This window comes from Kogia breviceps, chromosome 14, assembly GCF_026419965.1.
Source record: "Kogia breviceps isolate mKogBre1 chromosome 14, mKogBre1 haplotype 1, whole genome shotgun sequence".
Taxonomy (NCBI): Eukaryota; Metazoa; Chordata; class Mammalia; order Artiodactyla; family Physeteridae; genus Kogia; species Kogia breviceps.
The window spans coordinates 85,038,445-85,045,428 of NC_081323.1; the positions used below are offsets into that span (position 1 = coordinate 85,038,445).

The 6,984-nt window shown below is 43.6% G+C and overlaps 2 non-coding genes across 2 annotated transcripts; both read right to left on the bottom strand.

Annotated features, from left to right (window-relative positions):
- Positions 1–3,919: 3,919 nt before the first annotated feature.
- TRNAA-CGC (transfer RNA alanine (anticodon CGC)) lies at positions 3,920–3,992 on the bottom strand. The gene has a single exon. It is a non-coding gene; the product is annotated as a tRNA-Ala (tRNA).
- An 851-nt stretch (positions 3,993–4,843) lies between these two features.
- TRNAW-CCA (transfer RNA tryptophan (anticodon CCA)) lies at positions 4,844–4,915 on the bottom strand. The gene has a single exon. It is a non-coding gene; the product is annotated as a tRNA-Trp (tRNA).
- Between the last annotated feature and the right edge of the window lie 2,069 nt (positions 4,916–6,984).

Below are 6,984 nucleotides of genomic sequence, written 5' to 3' on the forward strand. Positions count from 1 at the left end.
CCTGGAGCCAAAGATCAACCAAGATAAAAGAGACTTCTTCCCACAGTGTCAGAAACACTCGCGGCTTTAGCTTCTAGTTCTTCACAGAAATCCAGGGAAGCCTGTCTCATTTCTTTCTTTAAAAAAAAAAATAAATTTATTCATTTTTCTTTCTGGCTGCGTTGGGTCTGTTGCTGCGCGCGGGCTAAGCAGCAAGCGGGGGCTACTCTTCTTTGCGGTGCCCGGGCTTCTCATTGGGTGGCTTCTCTTGTTGCAGAATATGGACTCTAGGAGCGGGCTCAGTAGTTGTGGCACTCAGGCTCAGCAGTTACGGCGCACGGGCTTAGTTGCTCTGTGGCAATCTTTCCGGACCAGGGCTCGAACCTGTGTCCCCTGCATTGGCAGGCGGATTCTTAACCACTGCGCCACCAGGGAAGCCTAAATCCATTATATTTCAATTGCCGTTCTAGTCCAAATTACCATAGTCACCTGAACAGTCTCCACATCTAATCTTGCCTTTCTTCAATCTGTGCTATTCAAAGCAGCCTAGATGAAGATTTTAAAGTTACATCTGTTTATGTCACTCTTCCCAGAACGCTTCAGTGTCTCCCTCTGCCCTGGAGTGAGGTGTAAACTCCTTAACACAGTTTATAAAACCCTGCATAATCTGGCTCTGCCAATCCTGAATTATCTGTGGCTACCTTCGTACCTTTCTCTATACTCAGATCACATGGGCTTTCAAGTATCTCACATCCCAAACTTTTGCTCTCCCTTAGTCTGCACATTCTGTTTAGAACATCTCCCTCTAGTTACCCTTCAGATTTCAGTTCAAATGTCACTTCTTCAGAGAAGCCTTCCCTTCCCCTTCCTTCCCCTTAGTTCAAATTAATTCTATTGCAGAACCCTGTTCTTTCTCTCCATAGAATTGCCACAACTTATAATCATACATTTTTTTTGTTGTTATTTAATGTACACAGACACACCAGAATGGGTGTCAACAGCTTGGAAGAAAATCCCAGAGACAACAGTGGAACATACTTAAGAAGTGCTTTATTACAATATTCTTGGTGACAAGGAAAATGATACTGGGTGAAAAAAACGTGGGCACAGACCACACTGAGTGGAAAAATGATTCAGAATAGGATTCAGAGTGTGAAGAGTTTAGCAATGCCTTAATCATTTTATTTCCCTCTTTATGTGAGTACAAGAGTCATATCATTTTAAATGTTTGATTAAAATTATGTCTAAGCAAGTCTAACAGGGATCTATTAATAACATGAACTAAAAGGTCAAAGTGATAATAAAATAGTATGTTATAATTTAGTTGGCAGTGTTTTTTCTTTACTGGTGGCACAAAAAATAATGGTGCATCTTATAATTCCATGGTGTCTTAGAATCCATGGAATACTCCAGGTTGTTTACTACTGACTTTGTGAATTGTAAAATGAAAAATTCTGAAATAAATCATCTCTAGGACCTCTTCTTGTTCTGTTGTTTGGTGCTTCTCTGTGTTAAGGCCTGGAGCTCAATGCTGATGGCAGGCAGAGTCAGGGGACTTGGCTCTGCTTGTTAAATTCCATTATTCCTTTTTTTAAAATCGTGATCTTTTTAAAATGGAAGTATAGTTAATTTACAATGTTGTCTTAGTTTCAGGTATATAGCAAAGTGATTCGGTTATATGTATATATCTTTAACACTTAAGTAAATTTTAATGGCATGGTAAATTGGCAAAGAAAATTTTTATACCAGTTGGACGAAATACAGTGTAACCATGAATAATATGCAGTATCCACTCCTAGGTATATATCCCAGAGAAATAAAAAAATATGCCCACATTAACATCTTATAGTATGTGAATGTCCATAGCAGCATTATTCACAGTAGCCAAAAACTGGAAACAACCCAAATGTCCATCAACTGACGAATGTATATATAAAATGAGGTCCATCCATACAATGGAATATTATTAAGCAATGAGAAGGAATGAAGTAGTGACACAGGCTACAACATGGGTGAACCTTGAAAACATTAAGTGAAAACATCTAAGTAAGAGAAACCAGACCCAGAAGGTCACATATTGTGTAACTTCATTTATAGGAAACATCCAGAATAGGCATATCTATGGAGACAGAAAGTAGATAGATGAATGATTACATAGGACTGGACAGGACAGTGGGTGTGACGTAATGGGTAGTGACTGCTAATGCTCTTGGTGGTTATAAAAATGTTCTAAAATCGATTGGGGTCATGACCGTACAAGTCCGTGAATATACCCAGAGCTGTTAATTGTACACGTTAAAAAGGTGAATTATATTGTATGTGAATTATATCTCAATAGAGATGTTTTTAAAAACACATTAAATTTCTAGGTAATATCTGTTAGTGTAGTATCACGGGGGAAATTGTTTTACATGAAGATTTTTACAAGACAATGATGTGTAAGGACATATAGACAGAAAAATCCCAGTGAAGTTACACATCATGGCAAGAGCCTTGGTTTTCTCTGAGATGTTTGAATTTGGGTCATTTTAAGTTTTCTCATCACCATGTCCTGTATCGACAAATTTTCTATTAAAGAGCATATTTTACTGTTTAAAAGAAAAAAATAGTAATTGCCTTCTTTTCAAAATAGGGCAAAATAAAACACTCTTCCTCACAGGTGTGACTCAAGTACATTCTTGTGTGAAGGGCTGGAGGAAGAGGGTCCCCATATCGTCTCTTCAGTCTCTGCTTTGTGTTTTGCTGGTCACGTGTCAGAATCTCTTCAGATAAATTATGAGACTGGGGCCTCCCGGAGAGCCTGATCTATTTTATCCTCTGACCCGTCCCCAGCTCCTAGAAGGGTGCTTGGACATCCTAGAACATCATGTGTGTGTTATCCTGTCATGATTATGCAAATGTTTGGGAAATAAATTATTATGACCGCTCCTAGAGTCACTCTAAAGAGGAGAAAACCTTCAGAGGCGAAGCATCCCGCACAGGCAGCGGATTCCCCAAGCAGCGCCTCTGTTTCTGTTTGCAGAAGACCCGGCCCGGCCATTGCTGCAGGTCAGGAAGTTTCAGACATTTGGACGGAGGGAAGGGAGGGAGGGACGGTCCAGCACGAGCGTCCCCAGGCAGGTGACATGGGGAGTCCGTCCTGCAGGTCACCTCCAGGAGTGTGAAGGAGGAGAGAGCACAGGTCTGGTCCCCAGGCCACTTTTGTGTCCTCGCAGTAGGACCGGCTCCAGCTATGGATCCAGGACGTTCCCCAAAGCGCGCTCTTCCCAAGGGAAGACGATTGACCTCAGCGTTGCCTTCCACGCGCTGCCCCCCCCCCCCCCCCCCCGCTTTCCCTGGGTAGGTAGAACTTCCCCCTGGCGCTCACTGATCCTTAGGGAGCTCCTGTGACAAAGGGAACTCTCGCCGTCCCACCTCACGTCCCTCTGGCTTAGTGGCTGCAGGAACCTCGGTCTCGGAGAAGGGGCTGGACCACCCGCGCAGTTTGGAGGATGGCCAGAGCCTTCAAAGCTCCAGGGACAGCGAGCTGTTTCCGGAGGCGAAGGCAAGTGTTCTCCGAGCCCCTTCCCCTAACCCTGTGTACCTTTACTTTTCCCACCTTTCCACCTTGCTTTCTACACGCCCGTGATGTAAAGACAAGAAGTGCAGAGAGAACCCCAAACCCTCCGGACGCATGCATGGAGAGCAAACATTGAATTCTGCAAGGGAGAAGTGAGGAAGTTAGCATGCGATAAATATCCAAAACGGGCCAGCATTTGTGGCTTCGTGGCACAAAGGTAGCGCATGTGTCTCTAGATCAGAAGGTTGAGAGTTCAAATCGCTTTGGTATCCAAGTAGATATTACCCCTCAATTCTGAGATTTCACCAATCATCGACCTTTTAAAAAGGAAGCTTTTTTTTTTTTTTTTTTTTTTTTGCCTCGCGGCTTGTGGGATTTTAGTTCCCCGACCAGGGTTTGAACCCGGGCCCTCCGCAGTGCGAGCGCGGAGTCCTCACCACTGGACTGCCAGGGAACTCCCTAAAAGAGAATTACTTACCTATCTATTTATTTATTAAACTCAGCAAAGGACAGACTTTTAAATGGAAGGGGGTTGAGGCTGGCGTAATTAATTAAGTGAAAGCTTAATCCTGATAAGTCTGCAACCGTCCCCATTTCTGCCAGCCTGGGTTTTTCCTTTTTGAGGTCGTGACCACTGGTTTGTATCTGGAATTTGATTGTTTCATATCCCTCTAGGAGACGTGCATTTAAATGAATCCTAAGTGACAACGTGATAAATGCCAGGGTAGCTTTCCACTCCCATAGAATTCAGAAACTCGGTCAGCAACATAATAAACTTTGAATCAACTTCACAGTATTTTCTCTTTAACCACAATGCTCAGAGGCTTTTAACAGAGGAAGCTCAAATCATGAAGTCTGTTTGGTGGTGGCATTTGAGGTGGGGAGGGGGGACAGGGAAACTGACTTCATCAAGGTGACTCAAATATCAACCCAGAGAGACCGTGCCATACCTGTCTGGGGACCCAGTAAAACTACGTCCACATCAGAGTGAATTCATTAACAAAGTCGCCTCTTGCCGTTTCAATGTCCTATCTGAAGTCGTCTGATGTCCTACCTGAAGCTTAGTCCTGATAAGGAAAAGGACGGAACGACCTAAATTAAGGCTCACCTGGGTTTTTCTTCCCTTTCAGATCATCCTTATCTTTCTGTTAAGTGCCTGTGCATTGCTGAGTTGTTCACAAGAAGTTTCTCTGGATTAAGAAAAGGTAAGAGAAAATCCACGGCTGGGAGCCCGCAGACAGACGCTTGATTACTTTTGTTCACTACTGAGTTTATCCCTTGGGGCAAGAGAAAAAGACACAACCTTGACCCCGACGTGATTTGAACACGCAACCTTCTGATCTGGAGTCAGACGCGCTACCGTTGCGCCACGAGGTCTTGGGAATGGCCTTATCTTTTATGCCTTAGAGGGACAATTTCAGCGGTTGTCAGGTGCAGCGTCCGGTATTTTTTTCTTTTACTGCTCTCACTACGGCTTGGGATTGACCGTGAGTTCTTTGTCCCTTTTATAACGAGGCTATTCAAAGCGAGATATAAATGTAAGTGAAGCAGGTGGGAAGCTGAGGGCTCAGGGAATACTCGCCCTGGTAATTCGGGAACCCCACTTCCCCTACGGAGGCTTTAGAGGAACGATGTTTGGGAAGAGACTGGAAAATAGGAAGCTCAGCTCACAGGGGAGGGAGGGTGGGGTGATCAGCTCTTCGGGTTCTCTTGTCCCAGTTCTTCTGCATGCGGAGCCCAGGTAGGACTTGAACGTGGGTCACACCTACGGAGGAACACTATTTCCCTTTACCAAAAGGGCGCTTAGAAGGTTTCTTTTTTTTCTTTTTTCTTTAAAAAATAACATATTCAGGGGAGAGGGATAAATCAGGAGTTTGGGATTAACATATCCACACTCCTATACATAAAATAAATAAGCACCTACTGTATAGCACAGGAAGCTATACCCAGTATCTTGTCATAACCTATAATGGAAAAGAATCTAAAAAAGAATATATATATTTATATATTTGTGTGTGGGTATATATATATATATATATATATATATAATATATAACTGAATCACTTTGCTGTACACCTGAAACTAACACATTATAAAGCAACTGTATTGCAATAAAATTTTTAAAAAGACAAAAAAATTTTAAAGTAACATATTCATTGTAGAAATCTCATCAGACACAAAACAAAACAAAAACCACTACAATAAGGAGTGCTGAGCGCCCGCAGGCACCCGGCTCTGCACATCTTGCCGCCCCACGTGACCTTTCAGGTTAAAGAACAGAGCGGTGGGGGAGGGGAGATCATGCTTTGTGGTTGGGCTGTTGAGGTGCCCACGGATAACAGGTTTCGCGCTTCGTTCGCTGGGCAGAGGAGAGGGGGAGGAGCCGGCATCCGGGAGGTTCTGGACACAGGGAGTCTTGTGACAGCCAGAGTCCCCGACTTGGGCTTCACAAAGGCCTCCCGGATGAAGTAGAAGGCTGATCTCTCCATTTCCTTGCTGGCGTAACCGGAACCTTCCATTTCCGAGTTTTCAGAACAGAATGATAACTTTGAGTTGGGAACAAAGAATAGCTTAGATATTCCCTCATTTGTGTGTCACATCCTTAGGCAGTCAGACTAGTCTGGTTGAGGATGCTTTAGACTGAAGACTCGAGGGCCTCTGGTTCTATACTGGGTTCCAGAAGGGCATCTCTCCCCCGACTCCACACCCCCACCCCATATCCAGGCCTCCTGGAATACGTTTAGAAGGGCCCATGTCATTTATAAAAGAACACCCACGGCAAGGCTTCCACTGTACGTCCTGCAGTGAATTTGCTGCAGCGGCTGAAGAACAGGCCTTCAGACTCCTCGGTATTTCTCAGAGGTTGGACAGACCCAGTTAAAGTTGCAACACGAAGAAAAATACTTGTTGTTTCAAGAATGTATTTTATTTTCAAATTATAACACGTGATACTAGTGTCCCTTTATATTAGAGATATAGAGTTACTGGTTGTAAAGGATCTCTAGATATATCGCCTACTAAGATATATGGAGAGGTAATATATATTATACATATATGTATTTTTTCTTTTTAATGAGGGTCGATTTAAAGATAACAGAACAGGGAATTCCCTGGCGGTTCAGTGGTTGAGACTCTGCGCTTCTACTGCAGGGGGCCCGGGTTCGATCCCTGGTCGGGGAACTAAGATCCCATAAAGCCTCGCGGTGCGGCCAGAAATAAAAATAAAATAAAACGTCCACCCTGCCCCCAAGTTTCTCTGAAGCCAAAACCTCCAGATACATAGCCTATTCCTCGCCCACCCCAATTGGTTATTGGGATAGTCCGGGGGAGAAAGAAGGTTAACACTACTAGGGTAGTAGTAAAAATTAAAGAACTGCACTGTTTGGAGTTTTATTTTGGAGGAACAATGCACAAGACTTATATTGGATAGTTCATGATGCAAGGA